The sequence below is a fragment of the Camelus dromedarius genome, chromosome 6 (genome assembly GCF_036321535.1).
Source record: "Camelus dromedarius isolate mCamDro1 chromosome 6, mCamDro1.pat, whole genome shotgun sequence".
In the NCBI taxonomy this organism is placed as follows: domain Eukaryota; kingdom Metazoa; phylum Chordata; class Mammalia; order Artiodactyla; family Camelidae; genus Camelus; species Camelus dromedarius.
In genome coordinates, this window is record NC_087441.1 from 73,538,229 (window position 1) to 73,552,922 (window position 14,694).

The 14,694-nt window shown below is 34.6% G+C and overlaps 1 long non-coding RNA gene across 1 annotated transcript in view; it reads right to left on the reverse strand.

The window, feature by feature from the left end:
- Positions 1-13,575, reverse strand: part of LOC105085049 (uncharacterized) — a 38,135-nt gene extending 24,560 nt beyond the window's left edge. Inside the window, exon 1 of the long non-coding RNA XR_836765.3 lies at positions 13,461-13,575. This is a non-coding gene — a long non-coding RNA (uncharacterized LOC105085049). The remainder of the gene's footprint in view (positions 1-13,460) is intronic.
- Positions 13,576-14,694: the final 1,119 nt, after the last annotated feature.

The following is a 14,694-nucleotide window of genomic DNA, read 5'->3' on the forward strand; positions in this document are numbered from 1 at the left end:
CAGTGATAAAGCATGTGCCTAGCATGCACTAGGTCCTCGGTTCAAGCCCCAGTACCTCCGTTAAAAATAAATAAATAAATAAACCTAATTATCTCCCCCTCCAAAAACAAAAAAGAAATCCTAATTGCATCTACAAAACACCCTCATCATTCCTTATTGCCTAATCTCATCATTGGAGTGCTTAATTACCATGTTCTCAGGTATCACACACGATCACAGCTTGGGATTACAGAGGACACATACATGGAGCAGGTGCATGGGCGAAACCAACTAATCAAATAATTAGATGAAAATAAAGATGCCCATTTAGTTCACCCTACTGTGGGGAAAGCATTACCTGAATTAAGAAAAAAGAAAGAGAGAGAAATAAAAAAAAAAAAAAAAAAAAAAAAAGGATAGTAGATTTGTTTATAAAATACTTCTTAATTATATAAATTAAAATGAGAAAACTTTGAAAACTGGGAAATTATATTTACATTTTTAATTTATTTTGTTCCTGTGGAAACATGTCTTAAGAATTTATAAGAAAAATAATCTCAAGAGAAAAATGGAAAGACTATAGGAGCAAGAATCTTAACACATAACATTAGCTGACAGGGAATCCGACTGCACTCTGCCACATTCTGTGTTAAGAGCTTGGCAGCAATTAATCACCACAATGAGCTTGTGATGAGATGATATTACACCTGTCATGAGTTGATGGTGTCCCCTCCAAAAAGATGTTGGAGTCCTAAGCCCCAGTACGCTTATCTAGAGATATCGTTTTTATAGAGGTAATCAAGTTAAAATGAAGTCATTTGCGTGGGCCCCATCCAGAATGACCAATGGTGATATAAAAAGGGGAAGTTTGACACATACATAGACATGCACAGAAAGAAGAGGATGTGAAGAGATTCTCAGAAGACAGCCCATATAAACCAAGAAGGGAGGCCTCAAACAGACCCTTACCCTCGCATCACTCCAAGGGAACCAACCCTGCTGACACCTTGATTTCAAATCTCTTTCCTTCAGAATTGTGAGAAGGTAAATTTCTGTTTATAATCCACCCAGTTTGTGGTACTTTGTTACAACAGCCCCAGCGAAGTAATACACAAAAGAAAAAAAAAAGTCTTAGATGAATTAATACATCCAAGGGAACACATCCAATGATATCAGAGCCTGGTCTCAAACTCAACTCCCTCTACGCCGAAGGCCATGCCTTTAACCATTTCACTGCACTGAAGATGGCAAAACAGTCAATACATATCTGAAAATATTCTCATTAGGAATAAGCAGTGGTGATCCTTAAAGAAATAATCATATGTCTTACTCATTTATCAACAGAAAAATGTTTTTAGTTGTGAATACTGCGGTGGGAGACATTTATTGAATTAGTCGCTCTTGTCCATTTTTGTTTGGGGTGTAAATTAACACAAATTCGTTTACGACATTTGGTAACTTGGCAATATAAATATACACAAATCCTTAGAAATTGTCATCTGTTACACTTAGAAGAGATTCATCTAAAATGTCATTAGAAATGTGAACTAGAAAAGTTTGATAATTGTGATATGATTTATAGTACCAAAATTTTAGACACTTTCAAAGTTATCAAGAAAGTAATGTTTAAATGAACTATGTATGGCACATTCTTATGATATAATTTTATAGTCATTAAAAGTGATGACAAAAAAAAGTTTTTAAAAAAAAGCCAAATATACATTCCTTAAAAACAAGTTATGAGTGGGAATTTTTAAACATCATGGCAAGGATGGAAAATGGGACATTAGCAAGATGGCAGACTAGAATTTTCTACTGTCACCTCCCTGCCTCCCCACCAGAAAACCAATTGTGACAATCAGCCACAAATGAGAGTATCTTTGGGAGAGTTCAAGAGTTCAGCAGAGAAGTTCCAGCACATCACTAGAGCAAACAAATCTGAGATGGACACATTGAATATGGTAAGAAAACAATTTCACTCCATCCACATCACTCCTCCCCCAGTGTTGTAGCTCAGTGCCGAGAGATCCCCTCTGCCCAGGACCCCTACCACGGGGAAAATGAGAGCATTGTCGTAGGTGCCTGGCTTCCCCATCGTGCAGGGTGCTGCCCAAAGGCCCACTTCTTTCATGCCCCACTTGGAATACTGAGGTGACCTGCAAAGCTGATGGGTCAGGAGAGATGGGGGGCACAGTAACCAGAGTTCAGGACACTTTAAAGGGATGTTATTCATCAATTCACAGTTCATTCTATCAGTCTCCTGGTGGACTGCATCAGGAAGCCAGCTCACCAGCTGCTGAGGACAACTTCCCTGCAGACCCCTCCACAGGAACACAGGTACCCCAATGCTCCAGTGCTCTGCACATCTCACCCAAACTCTCTGTTCTGCCATGGCCAGATCCCCACACACACTCCAATAGACAGCAAGTATGTATGAGCCTTTGCAAACAGCTGGCAAGGACTCACAAAAAGCCTCCCAACCCTGTGAGATTGACAAAAGACTCACGAGCTTGAGTATTTCAGGACACTGCCTTACGGAAAACAAACTAGAGGTTTGCAGGATTGAGGGTCGGCATACAACACACACTTTTTATCCCACAAGAGGGAACCTGAAGTGTAGAGCAGATATATCCACAGAAAAGGTCTGAGAAAGCCTCAGAATCCCTAGCTGAACTGACTAGTGAAGGCGTTTCTCTCCTAAAGCCAGTCAGTAAAAACATTGGAGACAACAATGCAAGACTTCAGTGAACATAAAAAATCAAGGAAACATGACATCACCAAAGGAACAATATAATTTTCTAGTAACTGACCCAAAGAAATGGAAATCTACTAATTGCCTTACAAAAATTCAGAATAATTAGCTTAAGGAAGATCAGTGAGCTGTAAGAGAACACAGACTACTCAATAAAATCAGGAAAATAATACATGGACAAAATGAGAGGTTGAACAGAGACAGAAAAATCATTAAAAAAAAACAAACAAACAGAAATTCTGGAGCTAAAGATTACACTGTATGAAACAAAAAATGAGTAGACCATCACAGAAGATGTGATCAAGCAGAAAATGTATCTGTGAACTCAAAGACAGGTCATTTGAAATAATGCGGTCAGAGGAGAAAAAATGAAAAAAAGAAGGCTATATCAATTATAGGACAATGTCAAGAGAAACAACACATACATACATATGGAAGTCCGAGAAGGAGAAGAGAGAGAGAAAGAGGCAGAAAGCTAATTTTTAAAAATGATGGCTGAAATCTTCCCAGACTTGGGGAGAGTATGTTCATCCAGCTAAATGAAGCCCCTAGGTCCCCAAGCAGATTTATGCCAGAGAAAACTTCACAGAGGCACATTAAAACAAAACTGCCAAAATTTAGACAAAGAGAGAAATTTGAAAGCCACAAGAAAAAAGAAACATTGTGTACAAGGGAACCCCCATAAGGCTATCAGAGAGTTTCTCTGCAGAAAACTTTCAGGCCAGGAGAGCGTGGAATAATAAATTCAAAGTGTTTAAAGAAAAAAACTGCCAACCAAACACTTTTTACCTGGCAAAGCTGTCCTTCAGAAATGAATCAGTAATAAAGTCTTTCTCAGACAAACAAAAACTGAGGGAGTTCATCATGACTATACCAAAGAAATGCTAAAGGGAGTTCTTCAAGCTGAAACAAGATGCAGTAATGAGTAACACAAAACCATAGGAAATTATAATACTTACAGGTAAAAGGAAGTATATGATGAAATTCAGATTAATAATGTAACAGCAGCATGTAATTACTTAACTCTAATATACAGGTTAAAAAATAAAAGTATTAAAAGTAACTATAGCTATAATAATTTGTTAATGGTTACACAATATAAAATGATGTAAATGTAACATCAAATGATAAAATGGAATGGGGAAAGTAAAAGGGTTGAGATTTTGCATTTGACTAAAGTTAAGGCGTGATCAGCTTCAAACAGATTACTGTAACTGTAAGCTGTTTTATGTAAGCCTCATGGTAATCACAACACAAAAGCCAACAGTAGATATACAAGAGATAAAAAGAATCAAGGCACATCACTATAGAAAAATCATCAAATCACAAAGACAGCAAGAGAAAAGGAAAGGAACTATAAAACAGCCAGAAAACCATCAACAAGATAGTAATAATAAGTCTGTATCTATCAATAAATCTCTAAATTTAAATGCATTAAATTCTCTAAACAAATGACAAAAAGTGGCTGAATTTTTTTTTAAATCCAACAACATGCTGCATACAAGAGACTCATTTTAGCTTTAAGGACACATATAGCCTGAAATTGCAGGGATGGAAAAAGATATTTCATACAAATGGAAACCAAAAAAGAACAGTGGTAACTCTACTTTTAACAGACAAAATAGACTTTAAGTTAAAAAGTTAAAGATGATCATTATATAATGATTAAATAGTCAATTCATCAAGAGGATATAACAATTATAAATATATACGGACCCAACATTGCAGTATCTAAATGTATTAAAGGAACACTAACACTTCTGAAGGGAGACATAGACAGCAATGTAATAATTGAAAGAGAATTCAATATGCCATGTTCAACAGGCAGAAAATCAATTAGAAAACATTGGACTTAAGCTATATTTTAGAGCAAGTGGTCTTAGCCAACACATAACAGCATATTGCAACCAACAGCAGCAAAACTCACACTTTTCTCAAATTCGCATGGAACATTTTCCATGATAGACCATATGTAATGTCACAAAACAAATCTTAACAAATTTAAGAAGACCGAATTCATATCCTGCATCATTTTCCAACCAAACTGACATGAAACTAGAAATCAATAACAGGAGGAAAATTGGAAAATTCACAAATATGTGGACATTAAACAACAAATTCCTGAACAACCAATAGGTCAAAGATGGAATCAAAAGGAAGTCAAAAATATTTTGAAACAAATAAAATGGAAACACAACACAAACATAAACAAAATGGAAACACAACATACCAAAACTTCAGAGGTGCAGAAAAAGAATTCTAAAAGAGAAGTTTATAATGCTAAATGTCTATATTGACAACAACAAAAAAGGTTCCAAATAAATAACTTAAATTTACACTTCAAGGATTTATAAAAAGAACATACTAATCCCAGACTTAGCAGAAGGAAAGAAACAATAAATATCAGAGCAGAAACATAAAGAGACATAAAAAATGGAAATGATTAATAACAAAGAGCTTATTTTGAAGAGATAATCAAAATTGACAAAACTTAGCAAGACAAATTATGGAAAATAAAGAGAGAAGCATCAAATAATATCAGAAATAAAACAGAAGACATTACAACCGACAATGCAGAAATTTCAAGGATTATTCTATGAAAAATTATATGACAATAAATTGGATAATCTAGAAGAGATAGATAAATTTCTAGAAACATACAACCTACAAAGACTGAGATACAAAGGAACAGAAAATCTGAACACACCAATAAAGAGTAAAGAAATTGAATCTGTAATCAAAATTGTCAGAACAACAACAAAAAAGGCTGAGGACCAAGCAGTTTCACTAGTGAATTCTACCAAACACTTAAAGAGGAAGTAATACCAGTTTTCCCCAAACTCTTCCAAAACACTGAAGACAGGGGACACTTCCAAACCCATTTTATGAAACCAGCATTATCCTGAACCAAAACCAGCCTAGGAAGCTACAAGAGAGAAAATTATCAATATCCCTGTATATAGATGTATATAGATGCAAAGATTATCGAAAATACTAGCCAACTGAATTCATCAGCACATTAAAAGGGTCATGCCCCATAATCAAGTGTTATTTATGCCTGGATACAAAGATGTCTCAACATATCACAGACCAAACAATGTGGTACACTACATTAACAGAACAGAGGATAAACATAACATGATCATCTCAATTGATGCAGAAAAGCATTTCACAAAAATCATCATCCTTTTGACAAAAGCTTTCAACAAATTGATATAAAAGGAATGTATCTCAGCATAATAAAGGCCATTTATGACAAGGCCACAGTTAACTCACACTCATCAGGGAAAACTTGAAAGCTTTCCTCTAAGATCAGCAATAAGACAATGATACCCATTCTTGCCAATTCTACTCAACATAATACTTCAAATCCTAGCCACAGCAATTAGGCAAGAAAAATAAATAAAAGGTATCCAAATCAGAAAGAAAGACGTAAAGTTATCTGTTTGCAGATTATATAATCTTCTGTGCAAAAAAACCAAAAACTCCAACAAAAACCAGTTAGAACTAATAAACAAATTCAGTAAAGTTTAAGGACATAAAATCAACACAAAAAATTTTGTTGTATTTCCATGCACTGACAATGATGTATCAGAGAAATTAAAAAAAACAATTCCATTTACAATAGCATCAAAAAGAATAAATATTGAGAAAAAAGGTGAGAGACCTTACACTGAAAATTATGACATTGATAAAAGAAGCTGAAAAATACTTCATGTTCTTAGAAGAATTACTACTGTTAAAATATCCATACTACCCAAAAGGCTTTACAGATTCAATACAATTTCTATCAAAATTCCAAAGGAATTTTTCACAGAAATAGAAAAATCAGTTCTAAATATGGAAACATAAGAGATCCTTAATATCCAAAACAATCCTGAAAAAGAAGAACAAAGCTGGAGGTATCACTTATTGGTTTCAAACTATATTATAAAGGTATAGTAATCAAAACAGTATGGTACTAGCAGAAGACCAGAGATACAGTTGACCATATGAAGAATGTGGAGATTAGGTGCTTTGACCCTCTGTGCATTTGAGAATTAGAATAAAGTTTACAGGTGGCTCTCCAAAAAAATAGTTCCTCCTTATCCACAGATTCGACCAACTGTAGATTGTGCAGTGCTGCAATTTCATTACTGAAAAAAATCTGCATGTAAGTGAACTTATGCAGTTCAAACCCTTGTTCTAGGGTCAACTCTAGTCAGATTTAGCAAACGTTAAAGCTTTGCAATATGTCCCACAGATTATTTTATAAAGAAATAAAACTTAGATACAGTTTTAAAACCCTCTTACCACTCTCCTTTTCTCTTTCCTCCTTGTCCAGAGTTAAGCCCTATCCAGAAACGGTTATGTTTGTTTCCTGTGTTGTTTACCATTATTATTCTGTATGCCATGCATTATATAATTTTGCAATTTTACATAGTTTTATATTATAGTATTTGTTTTTTACATTTTATTGCTTTGAAATGTAGAAAGCATACTATATCCCTTTGCATAATTCACTTTATTAAGATATTCCAAATTTTTTTCAATTAAAAAGAGTTACAGAATATATACACAGGATGATACGATTGTGCATATGTACTTAAATGTACTTATACACAGGCAACCAAGGAGATGGTTATAAATACAAATCTTGCCATGTGTAGTTCTGAATATTTTCTTCCTCAAACTGGTCACATTCTTAATGAACTTGTGTTCCTTATTAAATTATATATATATAATTTGTATATGCAACTTTTAAATATCACATCCATAGATCAGTGAACTGTATGAACTATGTAATTTGAAGGACTTATTTATCTATTAGTATTGTGTAGGTGGGAGTGGGGTCAAAAACTTTTTGGTGTCTTATTAAGGGTTTAATTTATAAGCCAAAGTGATTTAAACATGTATGAAATCTGTATTGACATATATTGAATCATAACTCCTTTGGAGCAAAAAAATTAAGAATCGAGCACATTAGTCCACTAGAGACATAAAGAGTTATAAAGAGAATGAAAATATTTGAATAAATATGAGGAAGCAATGGGCTAACCTAATATGACATTAAAAAAACCTGATCTTTATTAATAAGGTAGTAACATGCTGAAATTGTCAAGCCAGTTGCGCAGAGATTAGAATAAGAAAGTAGATGTGTTTAATTATCACGGTATTTGTTGAAACGACAGAGTGAGTTGTCTGATAAAAACCCATGTAGCTATTATTAGTACAGTGAAACCTTTCACAATAACCAGAGGAGAGCCTCCCAGAGCTCCCGAGTCTAAAAAACATCTGTGAGAGCGGGTGGCGCAGCAGTGCCCGGGAATCCAGGATATTTCTGTTGGTTTGTTCGGAACCTCAGTATTCTAACTTCATCTCCCATCAGTGACCCCTGTCACTCAAGCATCTTTCCGTTTGGGCACCTAGTTCCTGAGTTTTGGCCTCTGGAAAGTTGCACACCCCTCTGGCAAAGGTTGCATCACCTTGTACGGTCGGCTCCTCAGGGCTGATACTCACTGGCTTTGGAATGTGATGTCTGCTGCCTCAGTTTCCCCCTCACATTGTTTCTATTCCTTGTAGAGTTCAGACAATTGCATAGTTGTGCACTGAAAAGGCATCTATGCAGCCATATCAAATCAAAATCGATTGTACAGTTTTTCATTGCTAAGACAGGTGTTTCCTGCTAATGTTCATATGATGTTATGGAGAAAATAAGCCTGGACATGGATTTAAAAGAGTTGGCTTTGCATTTGATTGATTGCACATGTGCATTCGATTAGGTACATAAATATGTAGCACTAGTCAAACTTTTTGCATTTCAGTTTAGGCATTTATAAAAGGGTCGGACAAACATTTTCTGCAAAGGATCAGATAGTAAATATTTTAGGTTTTGTGGGCTATACTTCGCTGTTCTGACTACTCGACTCTGCCCCTGTAGGTCCAAAGCAGCTATAAAAAAAATATGTAAATGATTGGACATGGCTGTGATCCAATAAAATTTTATTTACACAAACAAGTGGTTGGCCAGATTTAGCCCACAGAGCACAGTTTGCCAACTCTTGATGTATGAAATGGGAATAATAACACTCTTTCACAGGGCTGACATAAACGACCAAGCACGTGGGAATGAACTCCTTCATGAACTGTGAATTGCTATAATCCTGCATGATGTTATTATTAATAACTTTGTAATCTTAGACTTCATTCTGTGAGATACTTCTATGTTGAAACATCATAATGTGATACTTTGATTTATAGCAAGTAACTTGACTCACTTCCATGAACAGCTTGAGTCTAATATCTGCTCTTTAATGTCGAAACACAAAATCCTGGATTTTTAAATATACCTTGAAGTGTCAAATTTTGATGTTTCATCTATGAAGAGCATATGGCATAAACACACGACTGCATTTTATTTGATTGATGGACATCAACAAAAACGTAGGATGAAATGACACAGGAGAATGAAATAGATGGTATAACATTAAGGTTACATACTATCTTACTGAGCCACCTTAAAGAGATAGAATGTTCCAAAATGGATTTCCATCAGAGTAGTAAGGGGCGATGCTATCCACTTAAATGGATTTTAATTCATCCTAAATTATAATTGAAATACAAAGCACACGAGGTGACCACATTAAAGAGTCATTGTTCAGCAAGACGGAGCCTGATGTCAGCTTTGCTGTCTGCTTGGGAATGCAGAGCAGAGACAATGGCACTTCTGCTAGGAAATCCAGGAGAGCCCATTTTATGGACATCTCTGAGGAGCAATTAGACTAACCGAATTCAATTAAGAACTGGCTGGAAACCAGGAAGATATGAATGTAGCCAGGAGACTTCAGCTATGTATTAATTTTTTGTTGTTGTTGTTTTAAACCCTAGACTTGGAGGCAAGAGGTAGAGCCTTGTTCTGATGCTTGCAGATGCTACAAAGAACGAGACGGTGTGACTGCTATGAGAGCAAATCATTTTAATATTCAAGGACTTTTATGAATTTTTTCCAGGTCACCACTTCAAAAGCTAAACTAAGCAACTGAGTATGAACCTTGCCAAAGTATTTACTTGGAAATCTCTTTTATACCACTTAAGCTATTCTCCTTTCTCATGACAATTTGTTTGACATATGCTAGATTTGCCTGCATCTTTCTACGTGATAAACATTTAAAACCACCTCTACAAGTCTAAGTTAATCATTCTGATCTACTTTCTTATCAAGATGTATATTTTTTTCTATTTTCCTGCTGACTGCATTAGCCTTGTCAGCACACACATATATGTACACACAAGAAATAGTCACCTGTGAAGACTACACCAAGAACATTGCCGTTCTATTATAAACATCCAGTTAAGTAGATAACAAGGGTAACAGGTTATCTTCTTTCTTAACGTGAAATTTACTACTACATAAGGATTTGGACGTAAAGGACTGTGACACGGAAAGTCTATATTTCTTCCTAGGTATTTTATATTTGTCTATTAAATACATGCTAGTGTTTCAGTTTGAATTTGTTGACCCAGTAGAAAGGCTTCCTTATGACGTGGACAATAATATACTATCTGATTTAATATTATATATAAAAATGTTATTAAAATAATACAAGCAATGAGCAATTATTGTTACACTTAATTGCCAGATACAGTAAATATACAGTGTGTATAGAAAAATGATGTTGAGTTACAAGTAAAAGCAGGGACAATATAATATATTGCTCAGTGCTGTGCCTGGGGCTACTTACTGTGAAACTCAACTGCATTTTTTTCTCTCATACCTCACAATAACTCTATGAAGCAGGTGTTATTATTATCTCCAATTTATATTTGAGGAAACTGAGTGCCTTTGATAGACTAAGGATATTAATCAGTATTTAACACTCCTTACTATTAATCCTACAACCCTATAAAATGAACATTAGTCTCCCCATTTTACTGATGAAGAAACTGGGGTTCAGAAGTTAAGCAATTCAAATAAGTGGTAGTACTACAATTAGATTCAGTATTCTTTTTTTCAGAATTCACCCGCTTCGCCAATACAATATGCAAAATATAATCAGCAATGTCAATATCAATGTTCATATTGATTTAACTACATAGTTTTAGATTGAAATTAATTGTCTTTATAGCTGGCACCACAACATTGCTCAGGGAGGAAGTATCTTTGTTTGGAAAAATAGATTGGTGAGTTGCTTGGAGGTAAGACTTGAATACCAGGATATAGAGACATAATTGAAAATAAGATAATTTTTTTTGGTCATTGTTCTTGCAGAGCAGGAGAAGAAAGATGGAAGATGAAGAGAGGAAGATGGCTTTATAATTTAAGGGAACTTTAGGAATATGAATGTATAATATGCAACGTCAAAGTGTGTGTTGGTTGGCTTGTGACATGATCATTCCACAGAAATTGGGTTTTGAAGCATCCTTGTTAAGATCTCAGGAGACATAGAAGACTCCTAATGACATCAGATCGATCAATCTATCAATCTATCTATCTATCTATCTATCTATCTATCTATCTATCTATCTACCTACCATCTGTCTATCCATCTATCTGATAAAGGCTATGATAACAAAATTCAAGCTAACTTACTTACCGGATTACCTAAACTGGCTGGCTCATTCTCATTACTAGGACATTTATTCAAATATTTCCATGCAAAGCTTTTGAATACCCCTTCAATCTTATAACCATATCCCGTATACATTTATAACTAAACAAACTGAGAAAGGGTGGAAATGAAATACCTGTGTTAAAAAGAAAGAATAAATTAAAATACTGAAAATGTCAAACAGATGATGTTGGAATTTGATCAAAATGTATGTTTGTTAAATCTAAAATCTGGCTCCATTCCGCGTTCCAACAGACAAGAGGAGACTGTGCAGAGAGACCTGGAAAGATCTTCTGATGCAGAATACTAGATGCGATATGCCATTCAGAGCTCAACATTAATTTTCTTTACGTAACAAGGGAGATAATCTGATTCTTCAATTCCTATTGAATTTCAATGGAATTCTGAAATTTTATGAACTCCATGGGCATTGATATGAAGATTTGATGTCTTGGCTACATAGTGATTATTTATGCAGATTTGGAAGAGTGAGAAGAATGTGTCTGACAATTTGTAAAATGTTCTCTTCAAAAGTTGCCATGAGTCCTTTTCTCTTTTTGCTTTGAAATAACCGGCGTATTTAACAATTTTTGTAAAATAAAAATATTGGCTGTTGTTTCAAGTTAACTTATACTTAGCGATTGTTTGGAAAGAGTGTTGCAGTTAGTAACACCTAGCAATGACCCCAGAACACTTAACACTGTTCAACATCTTTCGAAACGTCATACCTAAAAACAGCTAGATTAAACCCTAGTTTAATCTTAAGTTTTAATTCAGAAAAACTAAGTTTTCAATGATTGCCATAATCTACTTTTTACTGTAAGCACACCACAGAAACTTAATTTTCCAATTACTTGAGTTTTATTATGGAAGCACTCAACTATACTGCCACAGTCGTATTCTCTGTGTGTTTTTTAGGAGGTTGCGAGCAGTTTGACGTTCGCTGGAAATGTTCATCTCAGAATAAAACTTTACGCTTGAAGCCTCTTTCAGCAAACTTTTTAATCATGTGAATTGAAAAAAACATGACAATTGTTAGAGTTAACATATGTCTTGAATCTATTCTTATGCAATTGTTGAAAACTAAGATGATCACTATTAAATAATCAGAAGTGAAAAGTAGGTTTAAAGCTTCTAGTGCCATTTTTGTTACATGTAGAAGAATCTTAAGAGATATTTTGATATTTTATTGTGCCTATTTTCACAGAATTAAAACTAAATTTAAGTTTAAAATGTTAACATAGTTCCTGAATCATGGACTTATTATTTATCACCCAAATCTGATTATAAATAAAATTACTTGGCATAAGTAGGAATGTATCTGAATGCTGGTTTTATACGTCAGCAATACTTAAATGCTATATCCACAAATGAAGACAGATTTGTGCTTAGATATTTACTGCTTCAAGAAAACATAATTCACATTCTATCATACAAGTAACGTTTTTTGAAAAGAGTTTTAACATGGCTAGGATTTAATGATAACCATTCAGACTCCAAAGATTATGACCTGAATGTCACCATCTCTAGAAAACTGTTTCATTCAATCAGTTTTCTATATCTAGCTTTTATTTTGCTTTTCATGGAAAAAATACATATAGCCAAATAAGTTCAAGTAATGCTATTTTAATAGTTAAACCATAACAGAAAATGGGTATTATATTAGCTCATTTTAACCTTTCTCTGCCAAGTGCTTGGAATATTTGATATAGAAAGTAGTCTCCAGTCTAAAACTATGTGGGCAACACTTAACAATATTACATGTCAACCCCTCCCCGCTCAGCACCACCTGCAGGGCTCTGGGTCATATCAATCCTTTACCTTGAGAACAGGAAATTCTCATATTTATCCTTCTGTCACTACTGCTTAATTCAGCATATATGAGTCAATATCTATGAGTCAGAGTCATAGGTTTGTAAATAGTGCCAACCATTACCACTTCTTATAATAACAATGTAATTATGCAGCTTATAATTATAATATTTATTTATATTATAAATGAAGTCTTTCTTATTTCTTCCACCATACTTAGCACTTCCCATATTATCCCTAATATTCATGACAATGATGTGAATTAAGTGGGATCATCTTCATAACTGATTTTTTTTTTAATACTGAGACTTAGATGGGAAATGACTTACCTAAGTCATTAGGAAGCCAAGTCAAAATCCAAACTTCAGTCTGTCTCAAAACCTATACTTCAGCACTGACATGTTCTGTTTATCTCTATCCTGCAGGCCATGATGATCTTTGAATTATTTCAAATACAGCATATCTATAGCTGGAACAGAGACATAGCAAACATTTCTCTTAAATGGATGCATTAGTAAAAGCTTATTGGTTTTATGAATAGCACTCTTTGACTTCCATGAATTTCAACCACAATTTTAAATAATTAATTTCAAAGTGCACCGAACAAAGCTCTCCAGGGGTTACATAATATTTAACCGGCTCTCTGTCCAGGCACACTGAAGAGGGGTCACCAGGATGGCTCCCCATTCTCTAAAGGTTGCCTATTCTCAGCAGAGCAGCCACAATGCAGGTCCCAGAGCAGAAAGATAAGGAATACTGATATCTTACTATCAAGGAAGAGAAAATAAGGCAGTATATTTTTTGTTCAAATTTGATCTAATAAAATGATCAAAACATCTACTGGGGAGAATTGGATGAATAATCATTTTTCAGGAATTGAGATAAAAATATCAAAGTAGAAATGATTTTGAGAATAGACCATGGAAACTGACCATGGAAACCTAGCTTCTCATCTCAGCTCTGCCATCGCCTTGCTGGGTAACGCTGGCTGGGTCATGCTGACACCTGTGTCTCAGTTTCTTTATCTATAAAGGGAGGACCTTCTACTACACTATCATTTCCCACACTGATCTAATCATAAGAATCACTTGGGGTCAAGGTTAAAAATATAATTCTGGAAAGCCTAGAGATTGAGAGTCCTTGAGAATAAGAGTGTGTATTTTAATGCAAATCCTTGTTAATGCTGATGATAAGGTAAGTTTCAGAAATAAAGGAGAAAACTGCTTCCAGTGTTGCTTACAGTTATGAAAATCCATAATTCGACTTTCTAATTAAGTGACGAAGTCTTATGCAGAAAATGGAGAGTGGATAATCCACATGATGCATCATTGCTCATATTTGTGCTTCATCTAGATTTTTTTTTCCCTCCAGTTTGTAAGTTACTTTCTTGAAGAAAATAAAATTTAGCCTTAGTACAAATTCTGTTGTGACTGCAGGCCCTGCTACGAAGACAGTATGAAGAACGAAATATTGAGTAAAATAAAGATAAAGTTGCATATGTGAAGCATGAATTTCTCCCTATGTTTAATGTGCTCAGTAATTCAGAAGGTAACATTAATTTGA